The sequence below is a fragment of the Tupaia chinensis genome, unplaced genomic scaffold (genome assembly GCF_000334495.1).
Source record: "Tupaia chinensis unplaced genomic scaffold, TupChi_1.0 Scaffold142716_1, whole genome shotgun sequence".
NCBI lineage: Eukaryota > Metazoa > Chordata > Mammalia > Scandentia > Tupaiidae > Tupaia > Tupaia belangeri.
In genome coordinates this window covers 7,575,324-7,589,546 of record NW_006202562.1, presented here as the reverse complement: position 1 = coordinate 7,589,546, position 14,223 = coordinate 7,575,324, and the positions used below count along the sequence as shown (strand labels likewise).

General features: G+C 40.0%; 1 protein-coding gene and 1 pseudogene across 1 annotated transcript in view; one reads left to right on the top strand and one right to left on the bottom strand.

The window, feature by feature from the left end:
• Window positions 1–14,223, top strand: part of DTD1 (D-aminoacyl-tRNA deacylase 1) — a 224,652-nt gene that overhangs the window by 167,117 nt on the left and 43,312 nt on the right. The window lies entirely within an intron of this gene.
• LOC102498187 (ATP synthase subunit e, mitochondrial pseudogene) lies at window positions 5,886–6,094 on the bottom strand (annotated as a pseudogene).

Below are 14,223 nucleotides of genomic sequence, written 5' to 3'. Positions count from 1 at the left end.
GCCCCCCCCCCCCATAGGGCGACAGGCCAGATGGCATGGGACCAGCAGATTGTGTAATGGTTATGTCTCTGGACTCCCACAAAGTCAACTGGGGTTTGAGTCCCAAACTCTGTAGCTTAGAACTCATGCCGGGCATGTGTGCATGGGTACCCAAAATCCTGAGAGTCCAAAATCCCTAGAGGAGAAGGGATTGTGGCATGACCACCTGCCCCCCATTGGGAGGGGGCGATTTCTTGCTCTCCATCTCTCTGTCTCTCTGGTGAGCATATGTGCCAAAAAACTCTCTCAAAAAAAAGAAAAGAAAAGAAAAGTTATGATGTATTTTTATATTTTCCTCTGCAAAAATGTGTCATGACTTTTCCAACAAACCAGTATTTTTCTGGGGAGACTATTGTTTGAAATGAAGCTCTGGGATTTTCTATGAATATGATCCATAAAATGATGACTCATCGGGATCAGCAGTTAGCGTAATGGCTATGTCGCTGGACCCCCACGTAGTCGACCGCGGTTCACGTCCCGGACCTGGTGGCTTAAAACTCATGCCGGGTGCATGTGTGTGCATGCCCAAGATCCCGAGAGGAGAATGGAGAAGGGATTGCAGTGTGGCCATCCCCCCTGAGGGGGTGATTTCTCGTTTTCTGTCTCTCTGTCTCTCTCTGTCTGGCGAGCGCACGCGCCCTATAGCAAAAACCTCTCTCAAAAAAAAAAAAAAAAGATGACTCATCAAAAGTTGGCAAAGCTGTTTTGCTCCCCTCCCTTTACAAATTCTTTAGACTTTGAAATTGAAAAATTCCCTATAAGCTCTAAAGTCTGGTGTATCAGGTTGAAATTCACAGGCTTCATTGTTTTGTGCAAGCAGCAGGAATTCGTTTTCCTCACTGCTTTTTTTCTTGGGAGGGTTCCTGTGTTGAATCTCTGGTATGCAGATATTCTGGGTATTTGGAGTCTTTTGGCCCAGGATTTTTCTGGGGTACTTTATATCATATTTGAAACACAAATTAAGTCATTTGAGGCTTGACCCACCCACTCTTCTTTATGAGTTTGTGCTAAGGGGAGGCCCATCCTGCTGTGCTCTAGGTTTTCTGAATGTTTCAAATGTTTTTTCAAGCATTTTTCAAGTATTTCACTAAAACTCAGCTTGTTTGAATGATACCCTCTCCATCTATCAGTATTTTCAAAACCATGTGGGTTTTGAGCACCTGTAATCCATGTGGTTCTTTTTACTCAGTTCATCCATGTTTGGGTCAGGATCTGAACCTTTCAGTATTCCAGAAGCATTTGAGTTCTCCCCTTAAAAAGAAAACACTATAGTGTTTCTCCACTTGTCAGAGAGAGGAAATAATATTTATGATTGAGCAAGAAACCTGAGGTCTAAGGGGTGTGTGGATTTCAGACTGTAGTACAGTCCTAAATGTGATTGTTTGAGGCAGCAGCATCTGTCATCCTGCTCCAATGCACAGAGGTCAGACTCTCCTGGTGACACTCATCACTTCGCCAATGTCTGCCTGGTCAACCTGGCAGGTAGGAGGAGACCCACAGAGTGATCCAGGGTTTGCTCCCTAGCTCCTAGAAGGCATAGATTAACCAGTCTGAGACATTGGGGGCTTTGTTTATTCTTTATTCTGAAAGGTTTTTAGGAAGGAAATGTCATAGTCTTTTCAAACAATCTGATGACCCAACCTGTAATTTTGTAAATTTTGACTGAGGTGAAAGACCAGCTCATCTTCTGTAAGGAAACCAGTTTATTTCCTTTTGGGCTTGTTATTGTAAGAGTTATTGTTACTTAAACTTTTAGACCATTACTTCAGAAAATTAGCTAGAACTTTATTATTTAACTAGTCATTGTGTATTGATTAAAGATTCCCTATACAGAGGGGTACCAATGGAAGTGGAGGAATTAGCATGGTATTATTTTTATTAATTAATTTATTTGTATTTATTATTATTATTTTAATTTGCTATAGGATACTTGAGCATACCAGAGAGGGAGGGAGAGAAGGAAGAAGGGGAGGAAGGTGGGAGGGAGAGAGAGAGAGAGAGAGAGAGAGAGAGAGAGAAGAAAGCAAGCCACCAGGTCTGGGACTCAAACTGTATTTGGCCATGTGGGAGTCCAGTGCTTCGACCACCATGCCACCTGCTGGCCCTGTGGCATTCTTTTTTGAACTGGAAAAAGTATGATATTTGATAACTCAGAATTAAAGATTTGGAAAGTAAAAATGGCTAGGAGAATGTAGGAAAAAAATGAAATTTACCTGGGGTCAGTGGGAAGTTTGCCAAAGAAAACCAAATGAGAAGAAGCAACAAGGGTTGGGTTAAGATTGGAGGTTTTTTTTTTTTTTTTTCCCTTAACCAGTCTCAATCTTGGGTTTATTTCTTTAAAAATATTCAGAACGAACCATGAGCTTTGAAGGCTCAGGTTACATTATCAAAGATATTTGTTTTGGATGAAAATCTAGAAATCCATGGTTATTAATTATTGGAGTGAAGTTAATTAGGGAGCTCCTTTCGTATTTCTGAAACAGAGTGGTCATAGGGTGGTGGTGTTCTCTGGTGGTGTGACACTTAGGGACAAGTGAGGCAACTGAGGCAGCACTGTTGATGTTTCCTAGGGCTGTGGTTGGGACGGTGAACCCCAGGTGCCAGAGAGAGGGTGACTGGGGGAGGAAGGTTTACATTTTGAAAAACTAGAAGTATGGAGCAGAGGGCTCATTTTTTTAGGGCCATAATCTATATAATATATTTATGTAACCATTAATATATGGTTTTGATAATGTATAATATACAGTACTGTATGCTATGTAGATTATATTAGGTTGAACCATATGAACTTACTATTTGACCATTTTTATTACAAATATTTCAATTTTATATGGTTCAATCTAATATAATGTTACCCCCTTATCCCCATAAGTTAATAAAATTCTCCAAAAGAGATTGGCTTGTACTTTAAGAGAAAGATACTAGCTCATTAGTGGGCTCTCTCCGAGTTAAGGTAACTTATTTTACATTCCCCTTGGCACACATAAGAACCCAGAGTTAGCAGGACTGGCCCTCTTCACCTTCACTGGAGGCTGGACTCAAATGAACACCTCGCCTCACCCTCCACCATGAGCGGAGAGCTGCAAACCTTGTGCTTTCTTGGGTGAGCGTGATCTCACCGTTTTATGTTTTTCATATAACTGTGTGTCTGCCTGTATGTCTCCATTCTTTGTGTATTTCTCCAATCTTCCCACCCTAACTGGTCATCTGAAAGCACACTAGGCAGAGTTCCTCTTATTGGAGCAGATCTAAAGACTGTCCTGGTTTTAGTAGATGGGTCCTCTGACTTATTAGGGCAAAGTGGACAACATATAGAACAAGCAGCCTGGTTCCTTAAAATATGGCATCTGAGAAATTAGCCATTAAAATGTCCTGGTAGCGGGACCAGCAGTTAGAGTAATGGCTATATTGCTGGACTCCCACATAGTTGACTGCGGTTCGAGTCCCGGACCTGGTGGCTTAAACTCACGCTGGGCACGTGTGCGTGCGTGCCCAGGATCCTGAGAGGAGAATGGAGGAGAAGGGATTGCGGCGTGGCCATCCCCCTGGGGGGGGAGGTGATTTCCTGCTTTCTGTCTCTCTGTCTGTCTCTGTCTGTCTGGCGAGCGCACACGTCCTATAGCAAAAACAACCTCTCCAAAAAAAGAAAGAAAGAAAGAAAGAAAAGATATCCTGGTAGCTAAGTGACTGGAACTCTTACCTGAAATGAATATCATACATGGACCACATTACAACATGCCTAGTAATTCTGGGGACAGAAGTCCTGGAAACAGGTGTTGTTTGTGGTTACCAGAGCAGAGACCATGGATAGAGTTCACTTTCCAGATGAAAAGTTGCTGGAGACTGAGATGTGAGTCAAACCTCAGAGTGACACTGCTACCCACCCAGGAGGGTGTCACCACTTAGCATGCCCCTCCTGCTGTTTCCACCACAGCAGCATCCTGGTACCTGGCAGTTAACCAAAATAACTTGCTAGTTATTTTGTCACAGTTGTGTATTTTGTCAGAGGGTAGGGGCATTTTATGAAGTCAAAATCTGTTGGCATTCCAGAATCTTGATTCTCTGAGAGCCTGGAAACTGCCATTGTTATCCCTATTTATTAAAACATAGCCACATTGACTCAATTAAAACCTGAGACAGTGAGACTCTAGCTTCTAAGATTCCTTACAGGACAGAGCTCTGGTGTCAACCACACTCATATACAAGAAGAACTTATTTGGATGTTTGTCTTCTGTTTAAATAGCATCAGACTATCTTCTATGATTTGCATGTGGACCGTGTCTGGTTTGTAAAGCACTGAATAACAGAGTGTACACCAAACCCAGGTTATACCAGTAATCATTTTTATTTCCCAAATTCTAGTGTAACTTTGAAACAAGTATACAGCTTAGCAGGGAAGAAAATGGCTCATAGATTTTCTGCTGTTGACTGTTAGAAACAATTTATAATAGGACAATTGGAAATCACACATAAAACATACTTAACTCTAACAAGGTAACCTCCTTTTCACCTACCTGCAAGAAATCTTAAAAACCAGGCCTCTTTTCTGAGAAGATAAATTTAGCCTTTCCTATGAATTCTCATTGTGAGATTTTTTCAGGAAATATTTGATTCATTCTGTTTTAATTTTTTTCCTTCATCTCTGTTGCATTTCTTGTGTTTCATCAGCAAATTCTCATTTCTATTTCCAGCGAATTATATTAAACATGTAAAGTATTATTTAATAATCCAGTAAATTATATTAAACATGTAAAGTATTATTTAATCATTTCCTGGGTCAGATTGTGTTTCTCAAGACACATATATCCAGCAAACTTGTTAAACTGTCTTACTATCAGTAATGTGTAGACTGTAGATCCCTTTGAATGAAATTTCCATGAGGTAGTTACAGTGTCTGAGAATAACAGCAGTTTTCCTTTGGCTTTACAGTCCCTCTGCCATTCCTTTCCTTTTCCTGTCTTACTGCACTGCTTAGTGCTTCAGTATAATGCGGAACAGTAGTAGGGAAGACAGACCATGTCTTTTCCTGATTTTTCAGGGAATGCTTCTGTCTCACCACAAAGGTGATGATTGTTGTGGATGTGTTTTGTTCTGTGTTAGTCAATACTCTTTCTTAGCTTTGAGGGAGTCGTTTGCTATTTCTAGTGATTTAAGGGCATTTACTGTGTGTGGATATTGGATTTGATCAAATGATATCAATCTATTGAGGCAGCCATATGGCTTCCCCACTCTTAACCCATTATTGTAGTGAACTATACTAATTTTCTTTTTTAGCGTGTGTGAGAGAGAGGGGGAGAGAGAGAAACAACTTCCCCAATGGGGCATGGTCATCCTGCAGTTCTTTTTCCTTAATTTCTTCACCTGTCACAATTCTCAGCATGCACACATACACACTAGGGGTGTGTGTGTGTGTGTGTGTGTGTGCGTGTGTTTTGCTATAGGGTGCATGCACTTGCTGAAGAGAGAGAGAGAAGGACAGAGAGGGAAAATGAGAAATCATCCTTTGGGGGTGATGGCTACATCATAATCCCTTCTCCTCCTGGGATTTTGAGCATATACGCACACGCACCTGGCATGATTTTCAAGCTTCCAGGTCTTGTACTCAAACTGCACTTGGCCATGTGGGAATCCAGCATCTTCACCACCACGCCATCTGCTGGCCTCACACTCCTAATGCGTTTTTCAAGCTGTCTGGGCCACGTAGGATCAGGCTTTCTATGCATAGTGCTTATCTGCTGTGCCGTGGAGTCAGCCCTACACTCATTTTCTTCTGTTTTATTCACACAACACAGAAAGCTACCTTCATCTACTATTGCTCTGGAGAAAAGCAGGCTTATAGGAACCGCTCACTTTATTATATTGTCATCTTAGGCTTCTGCCAATTCTCTCTTAATCCTCTTCAGTTGATCCTGCTTCTTCGTTTCCTCCACTGCTGTCCTCTCTTCTGCCTGAGTTTTCAGGTAACTGTAACACTGGCTTCATAGGCTCTGCTGAGGAACGGAGCAGAATAGCCGCCAAGCCTGCTGAGCAGGGAGAACTGCACCAGTGGCGCCATTTGTCCCTCCACTAATTTTCCAATGTTAAATTATCCTGGCATTTCTTGACAGGATTCAGATTTGATCATAATGTGTCAGTCATCATTTTGCTATTTTCCTTTTTTGTCATATTACTGTCTAGTTTTATAATTAAGTTAATGTTATCCTCATAAAATTAATGAGTTAGGAGTGTTCTCTCTTCTTTTCTGTTACTCTGGAAGAGTGATATTGACTAGAGTGACCCATTCTTTGAATGTTGGAGACTGAGTTTGGAAAACTGTGTGAGTCTAGAAAACGGTATGGGCCTAGTGGTTTTTGTGTTTGTTTTGTTTTTAGGTTTTTGCGATATGGCACATGTGCTCGCTGGAGAGGGAGAGTGAGAAATCACCCCCTCGGGGTGTGGTCATGCTTAGTTCCTTCTCCTCTATACTCCTCTTGGGAATTGGGGCATGCACAGGTGCCCAGCATGATTTTTCAGGCTGCCAGGTCCAGGACTCAAACTGCAGTTGGCCATGTGAGAATCTAGCACCATAACAGCTATACTACTTATTGGCCCTAGGCCTGGCGTGTTTTTTGTTATCGTTGTTTTAGTGGGAAGTTTTTATTCCCTTATTTTCAAGGCCAGGCTTATTTTTAATTTTAAATTTTACTTTATCAACATTCTAGAGACTGGAAAGGTATTTGGGAGTGATGTTGGGAAGCTGTAGGGTTGGGTGGGCAGCGACATTTCTCCGTCAGCCTATAAAATTAATGAGTTAGGAGTGTTCTCTCTTCTTTTCTGTTACTCTGGAAGAGTGATATTGACTAGAGTGACCCATTCTTTGAATGTTGGAGACTGAGTTTGGAAAACTGTGTGAGTCTAGAAAACGGTATGGGCCTAGTGGTTTTTGTGTTTGTTTTGTTTTTAGGTTTTTGCGATATGGCACATGTGCTCGCTGGAGAGGGAGAGTGAGAAATCACCCCCTCGGGGTGTGGTCATGCTTAGTTCCTTCTCCTCTATACTCCTCTTGGGAATTGGGGCATGCACAGGTGCCCAGCATGATTTTTCAGGCTGCCAGGTCCAGGACTCAAACTGCAGTTGGCCATGTGAGAATCTAGCACCATAACAGCTATACTACTTATTGGCCCTAGGCCTGGCGTGTTTTTTGTTATCGTTGTTTTAGTGGGAAGTTTTTATTCCCTTATTTTCAAGGCCAGGCTTATTTTTAATTTTAAATTTTACTTTATCAACATTCTAGAGACTGGAAAGGTATTTGGGAGTGATGTTGGGAAGCTGTAGGGTTGGGTGGGCAGCGACATTTCTCCGTCAGCCTCAGCCCCGGGCTCTGTCTTGGCAGAACAGCAGGTAGTCACTTTCATGTCTGCGCTGTGGGAGGTGAGAGCCGCCAGTGTCTCCCTGGAATTAGTGAGAGTGCTCCTGGGACTCTGAGGATCTTGGCGCTGCTTTCAGCTGACCCACACATTAGTCAGGCTCAGATGCCGAGAGCGTGCTCTGGCCACCCATAGAGCACAGGTTGGACTCCTCAGGATCACCTGATTTCCTTGCTCTTTAAATGCACATGTCATCCCAGTTCATACCTCACTCCCACTGTCACCTCCCTGTGCCCTTTCCTTTGGCATGGCCATATGTTCTCATAGCTCCAGTGGGTGCAGTTTACCCCATACCTGTGAGAACTGGTCCCTGTCTGGCTGTGCCTGGAAGTCCACGTTGCTCGGAATCCTAATATACTGGGGCTGTTGGCTCGAGGCCGGGGTGGGAAGGCAGAGATGGCATGGTGAAAGCTGAATGGAGGGTGGCATATGGAATTGGGCACCTGCATTCTGAGTAAAGGAGACCAGTGAGGTTGTGGAGGTGGGAAGGGGAGGATTTTATGTCTCCATTTATTAAGATACTACATTACATTTAATACCTTTTCCTGAATTTATGTCTGGTTGGTGGAGATTTACAGTTTTATGTTGGGTTCATCCGGCTTAGACGGAATGCATTTTTAACATCTCATTCCCCGTTTGAGTCTGTTTTATGACTTGAGTGTGAACAGTCTATGTGCATTATTGGGGCTGTACCTGCTCCTCATGGGCACTCAGAAGGGTCCACTGAGCAGAATAACGCACCAGGTAGGTGAACTTACTGGGGCTACAAAATATGCTTTTAAGCCCTGAGCTGCCAGTAGTTCAGAAGCACCTGGTAAATGGTGGGTTGGTGCCTTTGCACTTCATTACTCAGCTGGAGCAGAATTTGTATATGCTGGGTTCCCCTAAGTCTGAAAATACTGTCTAAATTTCTGAGCCTGAAACACATAGAAACAACATCTAATAAAAAATAGAAGATTTAATTATGAGGTTAATGAAATCAATGTTTTATATGTCTGACTTGTGGAAGGAGTTCCTTCACTTTATTTAAAAATTTTATTTAGAGGAATTTATTTCAATGGCCAGAGGAATTTATTTTAATGGTATGTGTGTACCAGAGAGAGATGGGGAGACAGACAGACCATACACCTCACAGTGGGTCATGGTCACACCACAGTCTATTTTTCCATCCTGTCAAGATTTTGGACACACAAGCACATGTGCCCAATGTGTTTTCCAGCCACTGGGGTTGGGATCCTAACCACAGTTGGCTATGTGGGCTCTCTCACTCCCTTGGCCATGGGATTGGGGCCAGCCCAGTCACCTCACTTTAGACCAGACTTTCTCAATCTCAGCACTCTTGCCATTATGGGGCAGGTAATTCTTTGTTGTGGGAACTGTTCTGTGCACTGTGGGATGCAGGTCCACACGATTTCAGTAGCTCCTCCCGCAGTTGTGACCACCAAATACATCTCCAGACATTGCCAAGTCTTCTGGCCCCAGGACGTGAGAAGGGTGCAGTGCTAAGTCACCTCCAGCTGAAGGCTACATGAAACATTTTAGTACCGTAGTGCTTACCTATTCTTTTCTTGTGTTTGCCCCATCACTGCTTACCAGGAAAACACAGGTTAATGATATTAGCAAGTATATTTTGAAAGACTTGGCCAGTCTTACTTACATTGCTGTCTGAGGCATTAATGAAAACAGGAATGTTTCAAGGGATTAATTATTTCTAAAATTTTAATTTGTGGTCTAGAGCTGATTGTTAGGCTGATCATAAGAACAAACAATGACTAAATGCCAAACAGATTATTTTCTGCAGTTGGCTCTGATGTTCAGAACATGGTTTGTATTTCATGTGACAGTATTCTTGGTTTTATGTGTTTACTTCTGTAAGTCCAGTGTTTAGTAGTCTATTTGGGGATTATTTAATTGCACATTTGTTACAGGTGAATTTACATACATCATGTGCATGTATGCTGCAGTTCTGTTATAGAATAAAAGGATTTTAACCTATTGCTTCCTATGCTTAATGGTTCTATGAGTTCAGATATTTGGCTACAGGTAATAAAAATAATTTGAAATTGCCTAAATGATAAAGACATTTATTATATCATAGGACCACATGTGTAGAGGCCTCATAATGACCTCCAGGCTCCTACCATTTTCCATTTAAGGTTTTTTTTTTTAAATTAATTAAATTAAATTAAATTTTAATTTTTAAAAGATTTTATTGGACTTTATTTATTTATTTATTTATTTAAATTTGAGCAGAGAGGGATAGAGTGAGAGAGAGAGAGAAGGAAAGTGAGAAAGCAAGCTGCCAGGTCCAGGACTTGAACCACGGTCAGCCATGTGGGAGTCCAGCGCCCTTAACCATGATGCCACCTGCCGGCTCCTAATTTTAATTTCTTTTATAATTCACAAACTATATATCACTTAGCTTGTAAAGTGAATTTTCCCAACATGAATACACTTCGCATCAGTCCAGTTGAGGATACTGTACATGTTATCATCAACAGATAATAATTCATTTCAGTGTTTCATATATGTCTTGCCTCTGTATTTTTTCTCCTTAATGCCTTTCCTCACACTCTTCCCACACTCATCCCCTCTTTCCACACTGTATCCAGTATCTATAACCATTTTCCATGCTTCTGTATCCTCTGATCTTTCAGTTTCTGCCGTAGAGTGCTGAAAGCTGGTATATACTAAGTGAAGACATGTAGTGTCTCTCTTTCATAGCCTGGCTTGCTTCACTCAGCAGTAAATCTTTCGTATTCATCCACTTTCTATAAAAAGCCAGGGTCTTGTTTTTTTATGGCTGAGTAGTATTCCATAGAGTATATGAGCCACACTACTTCAATCCATTCATCTGTTTGTAGACATTTGAGTTGATTCCCTATCTTAACAATTGTGAATAATGTCACTGTAAACATAGATGTGCAAGCACTTTTCCCATTGAGAATTCTCTAGTCCTTTGGATAGATACCCAGGATACCCAGGAGTGGAATTGATGGGTTATATGGTAGTTCTATTTGTAGGTCTTTGAGAAACCCCTATGTTGTACTCCACAGTGGCTGGACCAATTTATATTCCCGTCAGCAGTGTAGGAGAGTTTCCCTTTCAACACAGCACCACTAGCACTTATCATTTTCTTTCTTTCTTTCTTTTTTTAATTTTCACCTTTCTGACAGGGGTTAGGTGGTATCTTATTGTGGTTTTGATTTGCATCTCCCTTATGATGAGGGATGTTGAGCATTTTTTTTTTTTAGTATGTGTTTTGGCTGTTTGTATGTCTTGTTAGAGAGTTGTTTGTTCACCTCATTTTCTCATCTTTTAATTGAGCTGATTTTTTTTTCAGGTAAACACCTTGAGCTCCCTGTGTATTCTGGTTATCAGTCCCTTATCTGAGACATAGTTTACAAGAATACTCTGTCATTCTGAGGGTTGTAGATTCACAATAATTACTGTGTCTCTTCCTGTGCAGAAATTTATTAATCTGATGTATTCCTGTCTATTTTTGGGATTATTGGGGATGTTATTTAAGAAGTCTTTGCCTACCCCAATGTCTCCCAGAGTTTCCCCATTGTTTTACACCAGTAGTTTTATAGTTTGAGGTTTTAGGTTTAGATCTTTGATCCACTTTGAGTTGATGTTTGTCAATAGTGAGAAGTAGGGGTTCAGATTCATTTTTCTGCATGCGGATACCCAGTTTTTCCAGCACCGTTTGCTAACGAGGTTTTCTTTTTCCCATTGGATTAACTGGTACCCTTTGTGAAAAATCAGTTGACTGAATGTTTTGGGGTTTATTTCTGGGGTCTCTGTTCTATTCCATTGGCCCACATGTCTGTTTTTGTGCCAATACCATGCTGTTTTGATTATCATAGGTTTATAGTATATTTTGGGGTCAAGGAGTGAGATACCATCCACTCTACTCTCCTTGTGCAAGATTGCTTTGGTAATATAGTGTCCTTTATGATTCCAGGCAAATTCTTTGATTGTCTTTTCTTAATCTGTGAAGAATGTCTCTGGTAATTTGATTGAGATTGCATTATATATGTAGATTAATTTGGGAAGAATTGCCATTTTGATTATATTAATTCTTCCAATTAAGGAACATGGGATGTCCTTCTGCTTTTTCGTGTTATTTTTTATTTCTATTTCTTCTTCTCCTTTTTTTCTTAAAATAACATTTTATAGTTTTCCTTGTGGAGGCCTTTGGCTTCTTTGGTTAGATTTATTCCTAGGTATCTTATACTTTTTGTGAATATGGTAAATGGATTACCTTTTCCAGAAGGTTTTTTTTGTGGAGACCCTCGGGTCTTCTATGTATACAATCATGTCATCTGCAAATGGAGATAATTTAACTTCTTTTTCTCTTCGAATGCTTTTTATTTCGTTCTTTTTTTTCTGATTGCATTGGCTAGGACTTTCAGCACTATATTGAAAAGAAGTAGAGAAAGTGGGCAGCCTTATCCTTATCAATTTTTATTGGGAAAACCTTCAGTTTTTCCCCATTCAGTATAACATTAACCACAGGTTTTTTTGTTTTGTTTTGTTTTTTTGTTTGTTTTTTTTTTTAGAGGTTTTTGCCATAGGGCGCGTGCGCTCACCAGACAGACAGAGACAGAGAGAAAGAAAGCGAGAAATCACCCCCCAGGGGGGATGGCCACGCCGCAATCCCTTCTCCTCCGTACTCCTCTCAGGATCTTGGGCACGCACGCACACGTGCCTGGCATGAGTTTTAAGCCACCGGGTCTGGGATGCGAACCGCGGTCGACTACGTGGGAGTCCAGCGACATAGCCATTACGCTAACTGCTGGTCCCGACCACAACCACAGGTTTTTCATGGATGGCTTATATTGTGTTGAGCAATAACCCTTCTATTCTGAGAGTCTTACTCATGAAGGGATGTTGTATTTTGTCAAATGTGTTTTCTTCATCAATTGAAATGATCATATGGTTTTTATCTTTCTTTTGGTTAATAACAGTGTATTATGTTTATGGTTTTGTGTATATTGAACCACCCTTGCATCACTGGAATAAAGCCTACTTGGTTGTGATGTATCATCTTTTTTATATATTATTGGATACAATTTACTAGTATTTTGTTGAGAATTTTTGCATCTATATTCATCAGAGATATTGGTCTGTAGTTTTCCTTCTTTGTCACGTCCTTACCTATTCGGGGGAATAAGAACAATGGAAGCTTCATGAAATGAATTTGGGAGGGTTCTTTCCTTTTGGATCTTTAAAAATAACTTGAGTAGAATGAAGATTAAACTCTTCTTTACAACTTTTTAGACTTTAGAAGTGAAGCCATCAGGACCAGGGCATTTCTTTGTTGGGAAGTTATTTATTACTGATTTAATCTCATTGCTTGTTATGGATCTATTCAGTATTTCTGTGTACTCCTGATTCAGTGTTGGTAGACTATATGTATCCAAGAATTTGTCCATTTCATCCAGGTTTTCTTGTTTGTTGATATATAGTTAGTTGCTCATAGTGTCCTCTATGGTGTTTTCTATTTCTGTTATGTCTGTTGTAATATTTCCTGTCTTATTGTGAATTTGATTTATTTGATTCCTTTTTCTCCTCTTAGTTAATCTAGCTAATGGTGTGTCACTTTTATTTACTTTTTCAAAGAACCACCTTTTGCTTTCATTTATTTTCTGTATAGTTAATTTATTTTCTATTTCATTCATTTTGCTGAAATTTTTATTGTTTCTTTTCTCCTGGCATTTAAATTTTTTTTTATTATTGTTTTTCTGATTCTCTGAGGCATGATGTTAGGTTGTCCATTTGCCATCTTTCCATCTTTTTCTTATGTGCACTAATTGCTATGAACTTCTCTCTTATTGCTGCTTTTGCTGTGTCTCATAGATTATGAAAACTCATGTACTCATTATCATTGGTTTCCATGAATGTTTTGAATTCAGTCTTAATTTCTTCGGCAGTTGTAAAGTCATTCTGGAGTAGGTTATTTAGTTTCCATATGATTGTGTATTTTCATCACTTTTTTCTGAAATTGATAGTCAAGTTTAATTCCATCATGGTCGGACAAGATGCTGGATATAGTTTCTATGCCTTTGAATCTATAGAGGCTTATTTTGTGCCCCATCATGTGGTCAGTCTTTGAAAAGGTTCCATGCAGGGCTGAGAAAAAAATTGTATTTCATGGTTTTTAGGTGGAAAGTTTTATAGATGACTGTTAAGTCCATTTGATTTATGGTATTGTTTAGATTGTGTATCTCTTTGCTTATTTTTTGTCTAGATAATCTGTCCAAAGGAGATAGTGGGGTTGTGTGTAGCAGTCTATCTCTCTGTTTAGATATAGCAGTCTTTCCTTCATGTATTTGGGTGCTCCTGAGTTGGGTGCATAGATATTTTTAAGTGTTATATCTTGATGAATTAACCCTTTTACTACTATCTAATGCCCTTCTTTGTTTCTTTTTACTGTTTTTGCTTTAAAGTCTATTTTGTCTGAAATTAGTATTGTAACTCCAGATCTTTTTTGGTTTCTGTTTGCATGGAATACCTTTTTTCAGCCCTTTATTTTCAGTCCATGTAGTACTTATCCATGACCTATGTTTCTTATAGGCAACACATAGAGGGTGTCTGTGTTTTGTTTGTTTTTAATACGTTCAGTCAATCTATGTCTCTTGATTGGAGCATTTAATTCATTAACATTCAATGTTGTTATCAATATTTTCAGACTTGTCCCTACCATTAAGTTGGCCATTTTCTTGGTTATTTTTCATTCTCTTATTTCTGTCTTTTTTTTTTTTTTTCAGTT